This window comes from Bos javanicus, chromosome 2 (genome assembly GCF_032452875.1).
Source record: "Bos javanicus breed banteng chromosome 2, ARS-OSU_banteng_1.0, whole genome shotgun sequence".
NCBI lineage: Eukaryota > Metazoa > Chordata > Mammalia > Artiodactyla > Bovidae > Bos > Bos javanicus.
The window spans coordinates 77,892,821-77,917,524 of record NC_083869.1 but is presented as its reverse complement, the minus strand read 5'-3'; the positions used below and the strand labels follow the sequence as shown (position 1 = coordinate 77,917,524).

Below are 24,704 nucleotides of genomic sequence, written 5' to 3'. Positions count from 1 at the left end.
AAAGAATGTTCAAACTGCCACACAATTGCACTCATCTCACATGTTAGCAAAGTAATGCTCAAAATTCTCCAAGCCAGGCTTCAACAGTATGTGAACTGTGAACTTCCAGAGATGTTCAAGCTGGACTTAGAAAAGGCAGAGGAACCAAAGATCAAATTGTCAACATCCCTTGAATCATTGAAAAAGCAAGAGAGTTTCAGAAAAAAACATCTACTTCTACTTTTTAACTACACCAAGTCCTTTGACTGTGTGGATCACAACAAACTGTGGACATTTCTTAAAGAGATGGGAATACCAGACCACTTTAAATTCCTCCTGAGAAATCTGTATGCAGGTCAAAAAGCAACAGTTAGAATGGACATGGAACAACAGACTGGTTCCAAATCGGGAAAGGACTACATCAAGGTTGTATATTGTTACCCAGCTTATTTAACTTATATGCAGAATACATCTTGCACAATGCTGGGCTATATGAAGCACAAGCTGGAATCAAGATTTCCAGGAAAAATATCAGTAATCTCATATATGCACATGACACCAACCTTATGGCAGAAAGCAAGGGAAAACTAAAGAGCCTCTTGATGAAAGTGAAAAAGGAGAGTGAAAAAGTCAGCTTAAAACTCAACATTCAGAAAACTAAGATCATGGCATTCAGTCGCATAACTTCATGTCAAATAGATGGGGAAACAATGAAAACAGTAACAGACTTTATTTTTGGGCTCCAAAATCACTGCAGATGGTGACTGAAGCCATGAATTTAAAAGATGCTTGCTCCTTGGAAGAAAAGCTTATGACCAACCTAGACTGCATATCAAAAAGCAGAGACATTGCTTTGCCAAAAAATGTCTGTCTATTCAAGGCTATGGTTTTTCCAGTAGTCATGTATAGATGTGAGAGATGGCAATGGACAGGGAAGCCTGGCCTTCTGTAGTCCATGGGGTCACCAAGAGTCAGACACAACCAAGAGACTGAACTGAACTGATGCTATTTATTGCTGTTGTTCAATTCCTAAATCTTGTCTGACTCTTTGAGACTATATGGACTTCAGGGTTCACTCTCCTTCATGCCAGACTTCTCTGTCCTTCACTACATCCTGGAGCTTGCTCGAAGTCATCTCCGTTGAGTCATAATGCCATCCAACTATTTCATCTTCTGTCATCCCCTTCTTCTCATGCCCTCAAACTTTCACATCAGAGTCTTTTCTAATGAGTCGGCCCTTCACATCAAGTGGCCAAAATATTGTAGTTTCAACTTCAGCATCAGTCCTTCCAATGAATTTTCAGGGTTTGATATCCTTTAGGATTTATTTGATTGAAATCCTTGCTGTCCAAGGAACTCTCAAGAGTCTTCAGCACCACAGTTTGAAAGCATCATTTCTCACTGCTGCTCAGTCTTCTTTATGTATGCTCTTAACTTTGCTAAAAGAAAAAAAAAAATGAAAAAACTCCTGTTAATCCCATAGTTGATGCAATTGTGTCAGTCAAGTCTGACCTTACAGGTAGATCTTCCCTGGTTGTTTTTGTTCCATCGCTCAGTCATGTCCAACTCTTTTCACCCCACGGACTGCAGCAATACCAGTTCTCCTGTCCTTCCCCATCTGTTGGAGTTGCTCAAACTGATGTCCATTGAGTCAGTGATGCCCTTCTACTGTCTTGTCCTCTGTCATCCCCTTCTCCTCCTACCCTCAGTCTTTCCCCCCATCAGATCTTCCCCTTTGATTGTCAAATTGATGCCTTGATTATGCTTTTCTTGGCATTTATCTCACTGTGTAAGAATAAGTGTAACATGTTTTTAAATTTTTGGACTGTGAGCTTTAAGAGTTCAAGAACATTCCTGCTTCATTCACTCATACAGCCACAGCCTCTGACATAATAAATGGCCAGTTGTTCAATAATGTTGCAGCACAAATAAATGATGGATACAAGAGGAAAACACACGGTCACTTTTTAATATATATGCCAATTGTTGATTATCAGAGTCACTCGGAAAATTTCTAGAAGTGTCCAATTCCTGGGGTAGATTCTGAGAGATTATGATTCAGGAGTTCAAGGCTCACTATGCAGGAGTTATGACCAACCTAGATAGCATATTCAAAAGCAGAGACATTACTTTGCCAACAAAGGTCCGTCTAGTCAAGGCTATGGTTTTTCCAGTAGTCATGTATGCATGTGAGAGTTGGACTGTGAAGAAAGGTGAGTGCTGAAGAATTGATGCTTTTGAACTGTGGTGTTGGACAAGACTCTTGAGAGTCCCTTGGACTGCAAGGAGATCCACCCAGTCCATTCTAAAAGGGATAGGTCCTGGGTGTTCTTTGGAAGGAATGATGCTAAAGCTGAAACTCCAATACTTTGGCCACCCCATGCGAAGAGTTGACTCATTGGAAAAACTCTGATGCTGGGAGGGACTGGGGGCAGGGGGAGAAGGGTACGACAGAGTGTGAGATGGCTGGATGGCATCACCGACTCGATAGACTGAGTCTGAGTGAACTCCAGGTGTTGGTGATGGACAAGGAGGCCTGGTGTGCTGCAGTTCATGGGGTAGCAAAGAGTTGGACATGACTGAGTGACTGAAATGAACTGAACTGATAGGTAACACTGTAACCCAGATAATAAAAAAGTAAAATCAAACAAATTTCCTCCTCTTAAGAAGATCTAAGTTGGTACATATACACAATGGAGTATTACTCAGCCATTAAAAAGAATACATTTGAATCAGTTCTAATGAGGTGGATGAAACTGGAGCCTATTATACAGAGTGAAGTAAGCCAGAAAGAAAAACACCAATACAGTATACTAACGCATATATATGGAATTTAGAAAGATGCTAACAATAACCCTGTGTATGAGACAGCAAAAGAGACACTGATGTATAGAACAGTCTTATGGACTCTGTTGCAGAGGGAGAGGGTGGGAAGATTTTGGAGAATGGCATTGAAACATGTATAATATCATGTATGAAAAGAGTTGCCAGTCCAGGTTCGATGCACGATACTGGATGCTTGGGGTTAGTGCACTGGGACGACCCAGAGGGATGGTATGGGGAGGGAGGAGGGAGGAGGGTTCAGGATGGGGAACACATGTATACCTGTGGTGGATTCATTTTGATATTTGGCAAAACTAATACAATTTGTAAAGTTTAAAAATAAAAATAAAAAAAAAAAAAGATCTAAGTTTATGAGAGAGAGGCTCACCAACAGTTGACAACATCTTCCATAGATATGAAAGCTTGACAGAAACAAAGGAAAAAAAAAAAATACCTGGAGCCCCTTAGGTGCATGAACCTGGTGACACACCTTTACCCATAAGGAAGTGTTTGTATATCATGCAGAGGTGTGGAGGTCCAGAGAAGCCTCACAGGACTGAGAATTTTCAACCCAAATCTAGTGGGAGGCACATGTGAGCCTGAAGGACCCCTGGGGTCCTACTATGCAGGTCAGAGCTTCCCTCTGCCAGGTACAGCGTCTGCCTTCAGGAAGCCTAAGGCCCAGGAGAGGAGAATGAGTAAAATGGCAATTAAATCACAAAATCACAAATGCACAGACAGGAAACCCCAAGCTGTGTTCTCAATAACACCTAGATGTCAAGCCAGTGGAGGAAAAGGAGAAATATTCTAGACAGAGATTATATTGCACTTGAGGGCTTAGAGATGAGGCAAGCCTTCATATATTTTAAGGAAAAGCTAACACTTTTCAGTGTTTCTAGTGCATATGAGTTTCTAGTGAGGCAGATATAAATCTGCAAGGTAGAAAGGAGACGGAGCTTGTAGGAGCTTAAATGTCATGCAGAGAGCTTGGATTTTATTGTTTATCAGTGGAAAGCCTCCAAAAGATTTTATGTAGAAAAGCACCATGATCATATTGCAATTATCAGTCTTGTTAGGAAAGAATTGCAGAGAAGAAAGTGAGATGGAGAGATCAGCTGGGAGGCGGTCTCAACTGTCCAGGTGGGAGACAGTGGGAATTGAATCACAAAGATGAGTATAAGAAGGAAACAGCTATTACTCAAAATAAATAAATAAAAATAAAATAAAATAATTCTCAAGCCTTTACACAGAGACTTTTTTCCCCTGTCTGTTATAGCTCACAGGAGGTGGTTGCTGAATTTCCCACCTTATAGAATAATTTATTAGAAGCACAAGTTAAAATATGCAGTGGGGATGTATGTGGGGTAAACAGGACTGCTTAGCAGCCCAGATATAAGAGAAAAAGGGCGAAGCTAAAAGAAAAATCTAATAAGCAGAGAGATCAAATAAACAAATAAAAAGCAGACCCAGGGACTTTAAATCAATAGTATAGCATTTAGTCTGAGGCAAACAAGCCTGGATAGCTGAGTCCATCAACAGACTCAGACAGACAAGAGTAAGAGATATTTCTAGGGACAACAAGTCTCTTTAGGAAAAGAGTGAAATATGTTCATTAAGGTGAGGGTACTTATTTACTTTAAGCACTTTTTAATTTATATTTCTATTCAAAATCATTCAAATGAAAGCTTATTTTGGCACTTCCAGGTACATATGGAAAGCCATGCAGTTCTGTTGACTATTAATCCCTGGCCCAGCTCACTTTTTCATTGACCTTGTCATCTGAAAAAAAAAAAAAAAGCACAATATGGGAGTTGTGAATTTGATTTTATTTGAGACTTACTGAGAACAATAGTCTGGGAGCCAGCCTCTCAGAAACCTCTGAGGATCTTCTCCAAAGAAGCAGTGGGAGAGGTCAATGAATATATTATTTTGATAAGGGGGGGATACATGCACTCAAGTAGACATCTTGGTAGAAAGTCACGAGGAGCAGACATCATTAATGATTGCAGTGTTTTTCTGAAAATAAGAGCAAGAAACTGGGTTCATACAATTTTCTTTTTCAAAAAATATTTAACTTTCTGAAGGTCTTCTCTGCTACTTTTTCCCAGAGCACAGAATGCCTCATTCCTGATCTCTGCCCTGAACTTCTTTCAAGAGGTATTGAAGGCCAGCAACTGCAGAGGCCAGTGACTTCATCCTTGTAGAGCTGGGGGGTAAGCAGTATTCTTTAGTTGGCAACCCTAATTCTGGAAGAGAACACACAATTTGAAAGGCAATTACCCAGAGAATTCTGCTCCCTGTCCTACTTTCAGGTTAAAGCAGAGCAAGGAAGTTGAGATGTTACAACAGAAACAATATTCCTGCAGACCTGATGTGATTTCTGGTTATGGTAATATGGAATGGCAGGGTGAAAATAGCAAAGAGGGCTGTTGCAAATACTGTGCCTCTGATACAGAGAAATAGTCAAATTGCAGTTTTCGGCTTTAGGGTTAGAAATTAAAGATTGTGTTATAGTTATTGTGCTTTGTCACAAGCCCTAGGGGTATTACCGCTAAGTTAGTTTCCTAAACTAGCACATTTCTGAAGCTCTGAGACAGTCAGTTCAGTTCAGTCGCTCAGTTGTGTCCAAGTCTTTGCAACCCCATGAACTGCAGCACACCAGGCCTCCCTATCCATCACCAACACCCAGCGTTCATTCAAACTCATGTCCATCGAGATGGTGATGCCATCCAGCCATCTCATCCTCTGTCGGCCCCTTCTGCTCCTGGCCCCAATCCCTCCCAGCATAAGAGGCTTTTCCAATGAGTCAACTCTTCGCATGAGGTGGCCAAAGTACTGGAATTTCAGCTTTAGCATCATTCCTTCCAAAGAAATCCCAGGGCTGATCTCCTTCAGAATGGACTGGTTGGATCTCCTTGCAGTCCAAGGGACTCTCAAGAGTCTTCTCCAACACCACAGTTCAAAAGCATCAATTCTTTGGCGCTCAGCCTTCTTCACAGTCCAACTCTTACATCCATACATGACCACTGGAAAAACCATAGCCTTGACTAGACACGTTTGTTGGCAAAGTAATGTCTCTGCTTTTCAATATGCTATCTAGGTTGGTCATAACTTTGCTTCCAAGGAGAGTCTTTTAATTTCATGGCTGCAGTCACCATCTGCAGTGATTTTGGAGCCCCCAAAAATAAAGTCTGACACTGTTTCCACTGTTTCCCCATCTATTTCCCATGAAGTGATGGGACGAGATGCCATGATCTTAGTTTTCTGAATGTTGAGCTTTAAGCCAACTTTTTCACTGTCCACTTTCACTTTCATCAAGAGGCTTTTGAGTTCCTCTTCACTTTCTGCCGTAAGGGTGGTGTCATCTGCCTATCTGAGATTATTGATATTTCTCCCGGCAATCTTGATTCCAGCTTGTGTTTCTTCCAGCCCAGCATTTCTCATGATGTACTCTGCATAGAAGTAAAATAAGCAGGGTGACAATATACAGCTTTGATGTACTCCTTTTCCTATTTGGAACCAGTCTGTTGTTCCATGTCCACTTTAACTGTTGCTTCCTGACCTGCATATGTTTCTCAAGAGGCAGGTCAGGTGGTCTGGTCTTCCCATCCCTTTCAGAATTTTCCACAGTTTATTGTGATCCACACAGTCAAAGGCTTTGGCATAGTCAATAAAGTGGAAATAGATGTTTTTCTGGAAATTTCTTGCTTTTTTGATGTTCCAGAGGATGTTGGCAATTTGATCTCTGGTTCCTCTGCCTTTTCTAAAACCAGCTTGAACATCTGGAAGTTCACAGTTCATGTATTGCTGAAGCCTGGCTTGCAGAATTTTGAGCATTACTTTACTAGCGTGTTAGACAGAAATGATAGTAATTTGATAAAATGTGTGCCCATAACAGAAGGGACAGATACTGAGAAAAAGGAAAGCAAAACACCACAAAAATATTTAAGTTACAATTTAAAAATTTGTAAAGCTTAGTAATTGTGATCTTTCTGGGAATTTATATCTCTTTTTTTTAATTGGGGTGTAGTTATCTTACAGTGTTGTTAGTTTCTGCTGCATGATGAAATAAATCAAACATATGCATACATATATCCCTTCCCTCTTGGACCTTCCTTCCATCCTCTCATACTACCTTTCTAAGTCATCACAGAACACTAAGCTAAGCTCCCTATGTTATACAGCAGCTTCTCACTAGTTACCTATTTTACACATGGTAGTGTATATATGGGGCTTCCCATGTGGGGCCCGTGGTAAAGAACCCACCTGCCAGTGCAGGAGACATAAGAGATGCAGGTTCAATTCCTGGGTTGGGAAGATCCCTGGAGGAGCTCCTGGAAACCTTCTCCAGTATTCTGCCTGGAGAATCCTGGCAGAGACAGAGGAGGACAGTGGAGCCTGGCTGGCTACAGTCCATAGGGTCACAAAGAGTCAGACAGAACTAAAGTGACTTAGCATGCACACATGCACAGTGTATGTATGACAATCCCATTCTCCCAATTTATCCAACCTTCCCTTCCCTTCCCTCCCTGTGTCAACACATTAATTCTCTACATCAGCATCTCTATTCCTGCCCTGTAAATAGGTTCATCTGCACCATTTTTCTAGATTCTGCATATGGAAATGTATGTCCTTTTAAAATAGTATCTATGAGAACAAGGTCATAGAGATAAAGTTCAAATCCAAGAGACTATAATCAACTCTCTGTATCCATGGGAATAGCTCTCCAATTGATTAAGTCTGCAGATGTGGAATCTGTGGATATAGATAATCCTGTACTTCTTTGTTTCATAAAACAAATTTGAGCATCTGCAGTCTTTGGAATGTGCAGGGGGTGGGGTCCTGGAACCAATCTCCAGTGAATATTAAGGGACAATTATATTTGGAAGATAAATCTTTGCAAGAGGAAGTCTTGTGAAAATATGACAGGTTGACTAGAAATATTTCAGGATTGCAATAATAGTTATACACATTCCAGCTAGCTATTTTGAGCGTTTACCTTTTTGCCAGGCACTCTGCCTCTGTTAGCTAATTTTACCTTCCCTTAAAAGGGAAGAAGCAACATCCTATTTTACTGATGAAAAAAATTTGTGTTGAGGGTTAACTAACTTAAATAAGGCCACATAGCTAGTGAGTGGCAGGCTGGTAACCTAGCTCCAGGGCACAGTGCTTTGAACACTAACTTGGGTTAGTTTGTTTCTAAAAGAAAATTGCAGAATGTGCCAAATGCTAAGGGGAAGAAAAACTCTTGAACTTAGTGTTACAATTTCGACATGGAGCTGGGAAGCATATCTAGTTGATCTGATCAAAGGTCACCTACAAACAACCATGATCGGATTCAGTCTTCAAAAGAAAATCACTCCCATATTGTTTTCATCTAGTTCAGAATCACTCAATAGCTATGACTTCTTTGAAAGAGTAAGTGCACATTCCTGAACCTGGCTTCTACTGCCTTCACAATATGGTTACAATCTATCCAGATTCAATACTCTGTGTTCTTCTTACATCCATATCTCTTCCCACACTCTCCCTCAAAATCTCTACTGCAACCACAGTGAATTACTACTCTCCCAAATGTACTTTGTATGTGGGCTTCTCATTCACTATCAAAATTGGAATTGTTCTGGTCACAGAAAATAAACATGCATTTTTGTTTCTCTAAAACATCATAGCTGGCTGAAACAATTGTGAACACAATAATTCATAGGATTCTTCTAAGGATTTTATGAGAAGGTGTATTTAATAAATTACCTAGCCAACAAAGACTGATAGGTTTTTCATAGCAGTTAAATGATTTTGTCAACACTGACTGTATATTGAAACTAACCAGAGATTTCAGACTAAACCTCTTCTTCCTGAACCTAAAATGTTTGGTTTTGTTTTTCACCACATTGATGATTTTTAGCATCTAATCACCCTGTTGAGAAGACATTTATACTTTTTTATTTTTTCCAGGCCAAAACTGATTCTGGAATGTCTCTAGTTCTATTTATTGAAACATAATTGCCTATAATCCATTCATTGAAGACACAGCAAAGAACTTCAAGAGTATTACCTTGTTTAACATGCTCAAGTATCATACTCTCTGCTGCTGCTGCTGCTAAGTCACTTCAGTCATGTCTGACTCTGTGCAACCCAGAGACTGCAGCCCACCAGGCTCCCCCATCCCTGGGATTCTCCAGGCAAGAACACTGGAGTGGGTTGCCATTTCCTTCTCCAAGGCATGAAAGTGAAAAGTGAAAGTGAAGTCTCTCAGTCATGTCCGACCCTCAGCGACCCCATGACTGCAGCCTTCCAGGCTCCTCTGTCCATGGGATTTTCCAGGCTGGAGTACTGGAGTGGGGTGCCATTGCCTTCTCCGAATGTCATGCAGAGAACAAGGCAAATGCAAGCTGGATTTTTTCCAATCCTGTTCTCATTTATATATCTTTCTGGTTTAGATCCTTCTGTCAATTTCATTCAATAAATATCTCTGGAGGATACAATTTATGCCAGATTTTTAGAAACTGAAGTCACAAAAGTCAGCAACACACAATGTACTTTTTTTTTCTTTATTTTTTAAAAAAATTTGGTCTTGTTTGTTTATCATGGATTTTTTTCTTTTTTAAAAAGTTTATTTTATTGTTTAGTATAGTTGATTTACAATGTTGTATTATTTTTTTAAATTTTATTTTATTTTTAAACTTTACATAATTGTATTAGTTTTGCCAAATATCAAAATGAATCCACCACAGGTATACATGTGTTCCCCATCCTGAACCCTTCTCCCTCCTCCCTCCCCATATCATCCCTCTGGGTCGTCCCAGTGCACTAGCCCCAAGCATCCAGTATCGTGCATCGAACCTGGATTGGCATCTCGTTTCATACATGCTATTTTACATGTTTCAATGCCATTCTCCCAAATCTTCCCACCCTCTCCCTCTCCCACAGAGTCCATATTTTTTAAATCAATTTTTAAGTATATTTTGGCCATGCCCTGTAGCATGTGAGACTTTAAATCCTTGACCAGATCCCTGACCAGGCCCCCTGCAGTGGAAGCTCAGAATCTCAACCACTGGAGCACCAGAAAAGTCCCCAGAATGTACTCTCTATAGCAACCAGTGAGGTCCTTATCGCAGAGACCAACCTATTGCAAAATAGGAATTTATTAACAATAATTCTGCAGATATTTCTTTGCAGGGGATTGCCGCAGTCATACCATTTTGGGGCATGCTTCATGCCATTAGCTCTTCCTTGATATTTGTTGTGTCTATTAGCTTATTAGATATCCTGTAGTGAGGAAATATGTTTTACTTTATTTAGGTCTGGTTTTGCACAAGAGAATTGTAGCTACAGAAATGTTAATTTTTCCTCTTGCAAAATGTAGTAAAATTCTATGAAATTAGATTTCCTTCAAACACATTTTTAAGGAAATAGTTACCTAAAATATTTTACTAGGCTCATAACCGGTATTTCTCTCTCTCTTCTACCTTATCTGATCATTCTTTTACACAATTGTCAAGATTATCTTCCTCAGAGAATTATCAGATGATGCAGGCTCTATTTTTTTGTTGGAATATCAAATAAAGCATTTTCAAACAAACAACCCAGCCTATAATTTTACAATGAATTCTAACACATTATCAGAGCCTTTTCATTTAGTTCTATTTTCTGTCAAAGTTGCTTCCACAGCTTTATGTCCTTCTGTTTTTTGTTTGTTTGTTTGCTTTTAGTCTCTCAAGCTGAGTAAAATGGTACCGTGTGTGTGTGTGTGGGGGGGGTGGTGTGCTCAGCCGTGAATGACTTTTTGTGAACCATAGACTGTAGTTTGCCAGGCTCCTCTATCCATAGGATTTCCCAGGCATGAATACTATGGATTCATTTCCCAGGGAATCCCATGGATGTCCCAGGCAAGAATACTGGAGTAGGTTGCCATTTTCTTCTCCAGGGGATCCTTTCTCTCAAAGTCACCACAGGGCACATATCCTTAATGTCTGTGTCTAGAATATCCCTTTTCTCTTCCTATGCCTCCATGTTTATTGAAAGTTAAAGGGAGAAAAAAGGGATGCTTTGGGGTAAGCTGGTGGCCTAATTTAATCTGAGGAGACTTTTGGAAACAAATGAAATAAGATATTATTTTCTTAAAAGTTGGCTAAATGCAGTTTTTACTGGGCGATTTAGTAAGACACAGGATTTTGCTTGAATTGTACGTTATACTGCCAAAAAATAGATTGGAAATGTCAGTGGCTTGTTTTAATGTAAATTCTCCATGTGTTTGGTAAAACATATTGGCTTCAAAGTAATAGTGTACTTTTGACTTGATATATATCGACTCATACCTAGTAGGGACTTATTGATTGTTTTCAGTAAATACTCTGTGAAATGTTTTCTCATTTAGCTAAAAATAAAGCTCAGCTTTCAGCAAGATTTTTTTTTTTCCCCTGTTCAAGTGGAAAAATTTGTTGATCATAGTGCCTGTTCTTAAAGTAGATCTGAAACTATTTGCTTAATGGGTGCAAAATCCAGAGACCTGAGTGAAAAAAACATTTTTTTTAAAGATAATAATGCTAATTTAGAAAATAACATTTTCCTACCACATTTATACACATAAAATGTAGTTAGTATTATTCCAACTATATAAAACTTGAAAATAAAAATGATGTAAAAAGATTAGAATATATACATAAAATTAATATTAATCAGGAATATTCTCTAATTAGTTTCCAATTTATAAATAAACATTTAACCAAGATCATGTTTTAGTCCCAAAGATGTGTTTGCATTGAGAACTTTCATTTCACTGTTTCTCCTCATGCAATTTGAAAACATTCTTTAACTTTTATTCATGTTGTATCACTTACTAAAATGTTACATTTTCTACAGTGAGATAAAGCTTAATTTTTTTCAGATTTATGTAGCAATAATTACTCTGTTTCTGACATTAAACAGGCAAAAAAAAAAAAAATAAGTTACCGTATTTAGATAAGTATGTTGGAGACTTGTCCAATGTTTTTGACAAACAAAGTATTTTCGTATATGAGGGTGTAACTCAAACTCATGTCCCAAGAAAATCACAATTATTAAATCAGGATACTTTTATTATTACATCCAAATAGCTAAAACTATGTAACTTGGCAAATTTCAAGGGTCTTGTCTATATCAGTTTGTAACTATCAATAATAAATGATGCATACAGAGTTTTCTTTCTGCTACTTTTCTGGGGTTTCCAAATTTTCCCTAATTATTATAAATGAGATGATAATTAGAGCCATTTTTAAAATATTTGAAAATGAAACTAAGGCTTTATTTTTTTTAAATATTGAAGTATACTTAATTTACAATGTTGTGTTAATTCAGGTGTACAGTAAAGTGATCCAGTTATACATATGTATATATCATTCTTTTTCATAATACTTTGAGCTGTGGTGTTGGAGAAGATTTTTGAGAGTCCCTTGGACATCAATGAGATTAAAAAAGTCAATTCTAAAGGAAATCAGTCCTGAATATTCATTGGAAGGACTGATGCTGAAGCTCCAATGCTTTGGCCACCTAATGCAATTAACTGACTCATTGGAAAAGACCTTGATAGTAGGAAAAATTGAAGGCCAGATGAGAAGGGGATGACAGAGGATGAGATGGTTGGATGGCATCACAAACTCCATGGACATGAATTTGAGCAAGCTCCAGGAGTTGGTGATGGACAGGGAGGTCTGGCGTGCTGCAGTCCATGAGGTCACAAAGATTCGGACACAACTGAGCGACTGAACTGAACTGATTCTTTTTCAGATTATTTTCCCACATCAGTTCAGTTCAGTTCAGTCCCTCAGTCGTGTTCGACTCTTTGCGACCCTGTGGACTGCAGCACACCAGACCTCCCTGGCCATTACGAACTCCCAGAGTTTACTCAAACTCATGTCCATTGAATCAGTGATGCTATCCAGCCATCTCATCCTCTGTTGTTCCCTTTTCCTCCCGCCTTCAATCTTTCCCAGCGTCAGGGTCTTTTCCAATGAGTCAGTTCTTCTCATTGAGTGGTCAGAGTATTGGAGTTTCAGCTTCAACACCAGTCCTTCCAATGAACATTCAGGACTGATCTCCTTTAGGATGGACTGGTTAGATCTCCTTGCAGTCCAAGGGATCCTTAAGAGTCTTCTCCAACACCACAGTTCAAAAGCATCAATTCTTTGGCACTCAGCATTTTTTATAGTTCAACTTTCACATCTATACATGACTACTGGAAAAACCATAGCCTTTACTAGATGGACCTTTGTTGGCAAAGTAATGTCTCTGCTTTTTAATATGTTGTCTAGGTTGGTCATAACTTTTCTTCCAAGGAACAAGAATCTTTTAATTTCATGGCTGCAGTCACCATCTGCAGTGATTTTGGAGCCCCCCAAAATAAAGGTTGTCACTCTTTCCACTGTTTCTCCATCTATTTCCCATGAAGGGATGGGACCAGATGCCATGATCTTAGTTTTCTGAATGTTGAGCTTTAAGCCGACTTTTTCACTCTCCTCTCTCACTTTCATCAAAAGGCTCTTTAGTTTCTCTTCACTTCCTTTCATATGGGTGATGTCATCTGCATATCTGAGGTTATTGATATTTCTCCCAGCAATCTTGATTCCAGCTTGTACTTTATCCAGATTCACATTTCTTATGATGTATTCTGTATATAAGTTAAATAAGCAGGGTGACAATATACAGCCTTGATGTACTCTTTTCCCTATTTGGAACCAGTCTATTTTTCCATGTACAGTTCTAACTGTATTTTTCCACGTAGGTTATTATAAAATGTTGAATATAGTTCCTCATGCTATACAGTAGGTCATTTTTGGTTATCTACTGTATATATTTTGCTGTGCATATCTAACAAACTTATAATTTATCCCTTCCTCTCAAGGCCTTTAGAAAGGGGCAGCAGAGGATGAGATGGTTAGATAGCACATGAATTGGAGCAAACTCTGAGAGATGGTGAAGGACAGGGAAGCCTGGCAAGCTGCAGTACTTGGGTTCGCAGAGTTAAATAAGACTTAGGACTGAATAATAACAAGAAGAGGTTTTTCAGTATAATTTGTTAACACAGACATGCACACACACACACACACACACACACACACACACACACATACATATATATACAGCAGGCTCCTCTGTCCATGGGATTCTCCAGGCAAGAGTACTGGAGTGGGGTGCCATTGCCTTCTCCAATAAATATATATAGCATAGTGTAAAACACATATGTCATAGCATTAGAAACAGATATTTTACCTGTGTAATAGAGCATGTCTTTTCATAACTGTTACAAAGATTGGGCGCTAGTGGTCAAATGTACTGGCAGCATGTAATGAGAAGGAGCTAGAATTAGCATCCTTCTTGCATTAGGAAAGGATTTTGTAGGGACTATCTGTCAGACTGCTCTCAGGTCTGTTTCCTTATTTTGGCTATGCTATTCTCTATCACAGAAACCACATTTGCCTGGAGGCTTTGCCAACTTACTCTCCAGGGAGTTCAGCCAATGCGAGATGCAGAAGGGTGACTGGAAGGGTGCCTCCAGCTGAGTGTGAGTCTGTTCTGCAGAAGAGACTATAAGTCCTCCACTATGGTTCCCAGACTTGCTAGACGACAAAGTTGTAGTCCAGTATGCCAGGTTTCAGGAAGCTGTCTCCTCTCCTAGTACCTCCATTTTTAGTAGTATTTGTTTCCTGTGTTGTTAATAGTTAGGTAGATCTCTGGTCTCCATCATCATATAACTGATTTTCTGCATTAAATTTCTTCTGTTTGAAGTATTTGGATGAGCTGTTGTTTTCCTGATCAACCACCCAGAAAACTAGTCATCATTACTTTGTTTTGATTTTGTGAACCCTTGGTATCTTGAATATTTGTATTGTTTATTTTAATGCTCTTATTAATTGGGCAGCCAAAATGTACCAGGCATTGTGAATTTCTGCTGGCCTACCTGTCTCTCTAGTCTCATATCAAAAGACAATTGCCTCAAAAGGTGTGAGGGAGGGATGGAGTGGGAGGTTGGGACTGTTGCTCAGTCTCTAAGTCGTGTATGATTATTTGTGACCCCATGGACTGCAGCATGCCAGGCTCTCCTGTCATCCACTATCTCCCAGAACTTGCTCAAATTTATGTCCATTGAGTCAGCAATGTTGTCTGACAATCTCATTCTATGCCACCCCTTTCTCCTTTTGCCTTCAGCTTTTCCTGGCATCAGGGTCTTTTGCAATGACTCGGCTCTTTGCCTCAAGTGGCCAAAATATTGGAGCTTCAGCTTCAGCATCAGTCCTTCCCATAAATATTCAGTGTTGATTTCCTTTAAGATGAGCTGGTTTGATCTCCTTGCAATCCAAGGGACTCTCAAGAGTCTTCTCCAGCATCACAATTTGAAAGCATCAATTTTTTGTTGCTCAGCATTCCAACTCTCACATCTATACATGACTACTGGAAAAACCAAAGCTTTGATGATACGGACCTTTGTTGGCAAAGTGATGTCCTGCTCAGTTTCAGTCACAAGTCTTGGTGTGTAGCCAGGTTTATATGACCTCAGGCCTGTGCTCTATTTAACTCATTACAATTTCACATTCTCACTTTTGGGACATAAAACCATTATAGCAAGTTTACCACAAGTTATATCAACTTGAGCCGTTTGGTCATGATCAGTGTATTCCTGCTCACCATCCTCTCCACATTTCACAATAGAAGGAGCAGGTGCACACATAATTAAGGATAGAATTCTGCTTTTGATTCTGGACCATTTCAGCTCCAAAAGCTATAAGGTAGGCCTTTGTTAGCAGGGCAGTTAGGACACTAATAATGACAAAGCAAAATGGATATTGAACTCTAGAAAGCCAGTGAATTCTGTATTATTTCAGAGCTATGGTCAGTCTTTTACCATTGATCAGGAATGGAGCAACAGAGTCTAGTGTTGGATCTACAGATGTCTACAATGTTATGTGAAGAACTTCAGTTCATATGTCACCTTCATACACAGAGGCATTATTAGACCATCAAAATGATATGTTTGAAGCGCTGACCAGTGAAAACTCTGTGTTTAGTTCTCTGTCTTTTAAGTTAACTGTGGTATTTCTTAAAATTCTTTTGATGTCTTAAATGCCACTAATGAATACAGATGAATACAAAGCCTGCTGTAGGCACCAACTGTGAGATCTTACATCAGACTGCCTAGCTGTAGAGTTCTTTCATTCCAAATATCTTAATACCAACTGGGGCATGTCCTTTCCTCTGCTATCTTTAGGTCCCAAGATTAAAAGGAAATATCCAACTTAATTATAACGATGAGGTTGTGAGTGGGATGGTGAATTGAAACTGGTCAGGCTTGGAATTTTGATTCTAGCTCCAGCATGGACTAGTTATCAAAGTTTTATCCCTCTGGGCTTTGCCTGTTAAAATGCGGACATTTGTAGCATTTAAATTTGAAAGTTACTTGAAGGACCACATTGATAGTTCCTATTATACACATAAATTCTATGGACATGTCTTAGATTTATGGTAAAGGTTGACTCTAATATATATATTTCTTGATAATAATTATTACTGATAATAATATATTTACTGATAATATTTACTGAATAATATTCAGGATGAACAACTTGATGTGGAAGAAAATCATATTGAAATCGCATTTAAGATACTTGAGCTGAGAGAGCTAAATTGTCTTTACTATTCCAAGAAATAGCACTGTGCTTAGAGCAACATAGTGTAACCTACTGGACTAATTTATTTTGTCACTGGTTATTAGGAGGTTAAAGTGAAAGATTCCAAATTCCCTTTCAGATAAAAAACAAGCAAACAAAAAAATACCATGATTCTCTAATTTATATCTGCTGTGTTTGTGTATTGCAGTCTACAACATTTATAGAAAGTGCTGTCTGAAGCTCTTGAGAAATTCTGACATTCCAATCCAACACACAGTGGAATCAAATTTCATTAAAAAACATGTTCTATCTGAGAAAGAGCATCATTCACAATCCCAAATAGCACTTGATGCAATCCATAATATTATCCAGATCCAGGCTTAAAAAATAAAGGTTAATAATACTTCTTCAGATAACTCAGATTGCTTTTCTCTCTGATTTTGATAAAGCAAAAATAAAAATTTTATTAAATATTAAGGCCCATGAAATAAGAGCAATCTCCTTTCAGAAGCAAGATTAAAAATATAATGGAGATTTGTCTTCCCAGTTTTCACTCAAAATTTCTATCTAACTTTTAAAAACCCTGTCTGTATTAATGAGGTTAGAAACTGCGATGCTCTAATATCTATTTTCTGGAGAATAAATAATGCTTTACCTGGGTGTTCTGTTTTTCTGTGTTGCTGTTATACAGGTCATTTGACAGACCTATAACACATTTGTGTATTTCAAGTATTCTATAGTCTTACAAGCACTTTACTGCCTCTTCTGATTCACTGTCTCCCCAAATTTTTTTCATTTATTCAAGAATCCCACAAAAATATAAACTTCTCTGCCTTTAGAATTTCTGTTCTTTATCTGGCAGACTGCATCCCTTGTTTTATAAACTGAAGTAATGATACAGTGTAAGCATTTATGTTTGTACTTCTTCAGTTTGGAACTCTCAATTAGCTGGTATTCCGGAAAATGAGATTTCTTTAAGATTTTCTTTACTGTTTATCTTTCTTTGCTTCTCAGTAGCATTAATAATAGAGACTTAAATATGGCAATGAAACTTCCATGTTTATTACTTATATCACTGACAAAAATTTACCTTGCCTAAGATACAAAACTAATATTTTAAAAGAGAGAAGAATATGGTAAAAAATGTTAGATAGAAAATTGGTTAGAGATACAAGCATATATTTTATAGAAAAAGAAAATTCAGTGTGCTTAATCATATAAAACAGTTTTTAAAATATCCTTTCAAACTGGGTAATGAGATAAATTTTTTTTTATTTTTTTATTTTTGATAGGGGTATATTTTATTTTATTTTTTCTTTAATAGAAAATTATTTAATTAGTATACATGTGTTCCCCATCCTGAACCCTCCTCCCTCCTCCCTCCCCACACCATCCCTCTGGGTCGTCCCAGTGCACCAGCCCCAAGCATCCAGCATCGTGCATTGAACCTGGACTGGCATCTCGTTTCATACATGACGTTTCACATGTTTCAATGCCATTCTCCCAAATCTTCCCACCCTCTCCCTCTCCCACAGAGTCCATAAGACTGTTCTATACATCAGTGTCTCTTTTGCTGTCTCATATACAGGGTTATCGTTACTATCTTTCTAAATTCCATATATATGTGTTAGTATACTGTATTGGTGCTTTTCCTTCTGGCTTACTTCACTCTGTATAATAGGCTCCAGTTTCATCCACCTCATTAGAACTGATTCAAATGTATTCTTTTTAATGGCTGAGTAATACTCCATTGTGTATATGTACCACTGCTTTCTTATCCATTCATCTGCTGATGGACATCTAGGTTGCTTCCATGTCCTGGCTATTATAAACAGTGCTGCGATGAACATTGGGGTACACGTGTCTCTTTCCCTTCTGGTTTCCTCAGTGTGTATGCCCAGCAGTGGGGTTGCTGGATCATAAGGCAGTTCTAGTTCCAGTTTTTTAAGGAATCTCCACACTGTTCTCCATAGTGGCTGTACTAGTTTGCATTCCCACCAACAGTGTAAGAGGGTTCCCTTTTCTCCACACCCTCTCCAGCATTTATTATTTGTAGACTTTTGGATCGCAGCCATTCTGACTGGTGTGAAATGGTACCTCATAGTGGTTTTGATTTGCATTTCTCTGATAATGAGTGATGTTGAGCATCTTTTCATGTGTTTGTTAGCCATCTGTATGTCTTTTTTGGAGAAATGTCTATTTAGATCTTTGGCCCATTTTTTGATTGGGTCATTTATTTTTCTGGAGTTGAGCTGTAGGAGTTGCTTGTATATTTTTGAGATTAGTTGTTTGTCGGTTGCTTCATTTGCTATTATTTTCTCCCATTCTGAAGGCTGTCTTTTCACCTTGCTAATAGTTTCCTTTGATGTGCAGAAGCTTTTAAGTTTAATTAGGTCCCATTTGCTTATTTTTACTTTTATTTCCAATATTCTGGGAGGTGGATCATAGAGGATCCTGCTGTGATGTATGTCAGAGAGTGTTTTGCCTATGTTCTCCTCTAGGAGTTTTATAGTTTCTGGTCTTACGTTGAGATCTTTAATCCATTTTGAGTTTATTTTTGTATATGGTGTTAGAAAGTGTTCTAGTTTCATTCTTTTACAAGTGGTTGACCAGATTTCCCAGCACCACTTGTTAAAGAGATTGTCTTTAATCCATTGTATATTCTTGCCTCCTTTGTCAAAGATAAGGTGTCCATATGTGCGTGGATTTATCTCTGGGCTTTCTATTTTGTTCCATTGATCTATATTTCTGTCTTTGTGCCAGTACCATACTGTCTTGATAACTGTGGCTTTGTAGTAGAGCCTGAAGTCAGGTAGGTTGATTCCTCCAGTTCCATTTTTCTTTCTCAAGATCGCTTTGGCTATTTGAGGTTTTTTGTATTTCCATACAAATTGTGAAATTATTTGTTCTAGTTCTGTGAAGAATACTGTTGGTAGCTTGATAGGGATTGCATTGAATCTATAAATTGCTTTGGGTAGTATACTCATTTTCACTATATTGATTCTTCCAATCCATGAACATGGTATATTTCTCCATCTATTAGTGTCCTCTTTGATTTCTTTCACCAGTGTTTTATAGTTTTCTATATATAGGTCTTTAGTTTCTTTAGGTAGATATATTCCTAAGTATTTTATTCTTTTCATTGCAATGGTGAATGGAATTGTTTCCTTAATTTCCCTTTTTGTTTTCTCATTATTAGTGTATAGGAATGCAAGGGATTTCTGTGTGTTGATTTTATATCCTGCAACTTTACTATAATCATTGATTAGTTCTAGTAATTTTCTGGTGGAGTCTTTAGGGTTTTCTATGTAGAGGATCATGTCATCTGCAAATAGTGAGAGTTTTACTTCTTCTTTTCCAATTTGGATTCCTTTTATTTCTTTTTCTGCTCTGATTGCTGTGGCCAAAACTTCCAAAACTATGTTGAATAGTAATGGTGAAAGTGGGCACCCTTGTCTTGTTCCTGACTTTAGAGGAAATGCTTTCAATTTTTCACCATTGAGGATAATGTTTGCTGTGGGTTTGTCATATATAGCTTTTATTATGTTGAGGTATGTTACTTCTATTCCTGCTTTCTGGAGAGTTTTTATCATAAATGGGTGTTGAATTTTGTCAAAGGCTTTCTCTGCATCTATTGAGATAATCATATGGTTTTTGTTTTTCAATTTGTTAATGTGGTGTATTACATTGATTGATTTGCGGATATTGAAGAATCCTTGCATCCCTGGGATAAAGCCCACTTGGTCATGGTGTATGATCTTTTTAATGTGTTGTTGGATTCTGATTGCTAGAATTTTGTTAAGGATTTTTGCATCTATGTTCATCAGTGATATTGGCCTGTAGTTTTCTTTTTTTGTGGGATCTTTGTCAGGTTTTGGTATTAGGGTGATGGTGGCCTCATAGAATGAGTTTGGAAGTTCACCTTCCTCTGCAATTTTCTGGAAGAGTTTGAGCAGGATAGGTGTTAGCTCTTCTCTAAATTTTTGGTAGAATTCAGCTGTGAAGCCATCTGGACCTGGGCTTTTGTTTGCTGGAAGATTTTTGATTACAGTTTCAATTTCCATGCTTGTGATGGGTCTCTTAAGGTTTTCTATTTCTTCCTGGTCGAGTTTTGGAAAGTTGTACTTTTCTAAGAATTTGTCCATTTCTTCCTCATTGTCCATTTTATTGGCATATAATTGTTGATAATAGTCTCTTATGATCCTTTGTATTTCTGTGTTGTCTGTTGTGATCTCTCCATTTTCGTTTCTAATTTTATTGATTTGATTTTTCTCCCTTTGTTTCTTGATGAGTCTGGCTAATGGTTTGTCAATTTTATTTATCCTTTCAAAGAACCAGCTTTTGGCTTTGTTGATTTTTGCTATGGTCTCTTTTGTTTCTTTTGCATTTATTTCTGCTCTAATTTTTAAGATTTCTTTCCTTCTACTAACCCTGGGGTTCTTCATTTCTTCCTTTTCTAGTTGCTTTAGGTGTAGAGTTAGGTTATTTATTTGACTTTTTTCTTGTTTCTTGAGGTGTGCCTGTATTGCTATGAACTTTCCCCTTAGGACTGCTTTTACCGTGTCCCACAGGTTTTGGGTTGTTGTGTTTTCATTTTCATTCGTTTCTATGCAAATTTTGATTTCTTTTTTGGTTTCTTCTGTGATTTGTTGGTTATTCAGCAGCATGTTGTTCAGCCTCCATATGTTGGAATTTTTAATAGTTTTTCTCCTGTAATTGAGATCTAATCTTACTGCATTGTGGTCAGAAAAGATGCTTGGAATGATTTCTATTTTTTTGAATTTACCAAGGCTAGCTTTATGGCCCAGGATGTGATCTATCCTGGAGAAGGTTCCATGTGCGCTTGAGAAAAAGGTGAAATTCATTGTTTTGGGATGAAATGTCCTATAGATATCAATTAGGTCTAAGTGGTCTATTGTATCGTTTAAAGTTTGTGTTTCCTTGTTAATTTTCTGTTTAGTTGCTCTGTCCATAGGTGTGAGTGGGGTATTCAAGTCTCCCACTATTATTGTGTTATTGTTAATTTCTCCTTTCATACTTGTTAGCATTTGTCTTACATACTGCCGTGCTCCCATGTTGGGTGCATATATATTTATAATTGTTATATCTTCTTCTTGAATTGATCCTTTGATCATTATGTAGTGACCTTCTTTGTCTCTTTTCACAGCCTTTGTTTTAAAGTCTATTTTATCTGATGTGAGTATTGCTACTCCTGCTTTCTTTTGGTCCCTATTTGCATGGAAAATCTTTTTCCAGCCCTTCACTTTCAGTCTGTATGTGTCCCCTGTTTTGAGGTGGGTCTCTTGTAGACAACATATGTAGGGGTCTTGTTTTTTTATCCATTCAGCCAGTCTTTGTCTTTTGGTTGGGGCATTCAACCCATTTACGTTTAAGGTAATTACTGATAAGTATGATCCCGTTGCCATTTACTTTATTGTTTGGGGTTCGAATTTATACACCATTTTTGTGTTTCCTGTCTAGAGAATATCCTTTAGTATTTGTTGGAGAGCTGGTTTGGTGGTGCAGAATTCTCTCAGCTTTTGCTTGTCTGAGAAGCTTTTGATTTCTCCTTCATACTTGAATGAAATCCTTGCTGGGTACAATAATCTGGGCTGTAGGTTATTTTCTTTCATCATTTTAAGTATGTCTTGCCATTCCCTCCTGGCTTGAAGAGTTTCTATTGAAAGATCAGCTGTTATCCTTATGGGAATTCCCTTGTGTGTTATTTGTTGTTTTTCCCTTGCTGCTTTTAATATTTGTTCTTTGTGTTTGATCTTTGTTAATTTGATTAATATGTGTCTTGGGGTGTTTCGCCTTGGGTTTATCCTGTTTGGGATTCTCTGGGTTTCTTGGACTTGGGTGATTATTTCCTTCCCCAGTTTAGGGAAGTTTTCAACTATTATCTCCTCAAGTATTTTCTCATGGTCTTTCTTTTTGTCTTCTTCTTCTGGAACCCCTATGATTCGAATGTTGTAGCGTTTAATATTGTCCTGGAGGTCTCTGAGATTGTCCTCATTTCTTTTAATTCGTTTTTCTTTTATTTTCTCTGATTCATTTATTTCTACCATTCTATCTTCTAATTCACTAATCCTATCTTCTGCCTCTGTTATTCTACTATTTGTTGCCTCCAGAGTGTTTTTAATTTCATTTATTGCATTATTCATTATATATTGACTCTTTTTTATTTCTTCTAGGTCCTTGTTAAACCTTTCTTGCATCTTCTCAATCCTTGTCTCCAAGCTATTTATCTGTGATTCCATTTTAATTTCAAGATTTTGGATCAATTTCACTATCATTATTCGGAATTCTTTATCAGGTAGATTCCCTATCTCTTCCTCTTTTGTTTGATTTGGTGGGCATTTATCCTGTTCCTTTATCTGCTGGCTATTCCTCTGTCTCTTCATCTTGTTTAAATTGCTGAGTTTGGGGTGTCCTTTCTGTATTCTGGCAGTTTGTGGAGTTCTCTTTATTGTGGCTTTTCCTCGCTGTGTGTGGGTTTGTACAGGTGGCTTGTCAAGGTTTCCTGGTTAGGGAAGCTTGTGTCGGTGTTCTGATGGGTGGAGCTGTATTTCTTCTCTTTGTTCAGTCGCGCTCCTTTCGAAGAGTTGGATAGCTTTTCTGGGTGCCTGATGTCCTCTGCTGGCATTCAGAAGTTGTTTTGTGAAATTTACTCGACGTTTAAATGCTCTTTTGATGAATTTGTGGGGGAGAAAGTGTTCTCCCCGTCCTACTCCTCCGCCATCTTGGCTCAGCATTCAAATATTTTTTTTAATTCAGTGATATATGATTTCTTATCCAACACATTGGCAAAGTGTAAAATTTGACCATGTGCATTGTTGTTGAGACAATAGAGGAATAGTGACCCTAGAAACACAAAATGACCCTTTGCCTACTGTAGGGAATGTGGCATTGCTATCAGACTTACCTATGCATTACATCCAAGTAATTCCTCCTTTAAGAACATATTGCCAAAGATGGTCCTGATGAATCTATTTCAGGGCAGCAATGGAAATGCAGACATAGAGAACAGACTTGTGGACACAGTGGGAGGAGAGGGTGGGATGAATTGAGAGAGTAACATGGAAACATATGCATCATCATATGCAAAATAGATAGCCAATGGGAATTTGCTGTATGATGCAGAGAGCTCAAACCCAAGCTCTGTGATAACAAAGAGGGCTTGGTTTGGGTGGGAGTTGGAAGGAAGATTCAAGAGGGAAGAGACATATGTGTATCTATGGCTGGTTCATGTTGATGTTTGGCAGAAACCAACACAATATTGTAAAATAATTATCCTCCAATTAAAAATAAATAATTTCTAAAATATAAATAAATTTTTAAAATTTAGAAAAAATATATATGTTGCAAGACAGCCATATAGCATATCATCACCTGGATGGGCTGTCCCTGTCAGGACACCCGCATCAGAGTTCCCAGCTCCACCCCACCACAGATCCCACCTGCACGATGGCAGTCCCCATATAATAGGGGAGATAGAGGGTCTGTCAAGTGAATCTGGTTTAAAAAAAAAAGAAGTATACATATCTTATACACAGAAAACTTATTTTTTATAGCAAAAGATAGAGATAGCCCAAATGTCCATTATAAGGGGAAGATTGAATAAACTAATAGATTTATGAAAATGAGAACAGGCAGTTATATAAAGGAATGAGAAATATCTCTATATGATCCTATGAGACATATCCTAAATATAAGAGGGAGAAGGAGGGAAACAATGTGGAGAAAATATTTTACTGTAAATAAATACAATCATTTACTAATTGATTATTAAGAAACACAACACAATAAAGCAACTATACTCTGATAAAAATTAATAAAAATTAAAACCTGAAGATTTCATGTTAAAAAATATATAGTTCATGTATGTAGATACAAACACACGTACAAAACACATCTGCACTTATAAGAAAAATAATGAAAGTATAAATCATAAAATTAAACAGAAGGTTAATTTTGTAAGGAAGAAGGAAAAAAAGGTGGAAGTGACAGGAATAGAAGTTAGAATTCTCTGAATATGTGGTATTTTCCAGGTATGACTTTTTAAGAATATGAATATTTTATATACATGTAAAGTAATATCCAAAACCAGGTAAAATGAAACAAACACACCCAAACTTGTCTCAAGTTGGTGACATAATTGAATCAAGAAAAATTATTTCAAAATATATAAAACACAATAATTTTACTGTTATTCCAGTGGGTGGATTATACCATAAGGAAAAAGTAAACTTTCGCCAAACA

At 37.8% G+C, this 24,704-nt stretch overlaps 1 long non-coding RNA gene across 1 annotated transcript in view; it reads left to right on the top strand.

Moving 5' to 3' along the window:
• Window positions 1-24,704, top strand: part of LOC133235664 (uncharacterized) — a 93,184-nt gene that overhangs the window by 42,710 nt on the left and 25,770 nt on the right. Inside the window, exon 2 of the long non-coding RNA XR_009732614.1 lies at window positions 4,911-5,015. This is a non-coding gene — a long non-coding RNA (uncharacterized LOC133235664). The remainder of the gene's footprint in view (window positions 1-4,910; window positions 5,016-24,704) is intronic.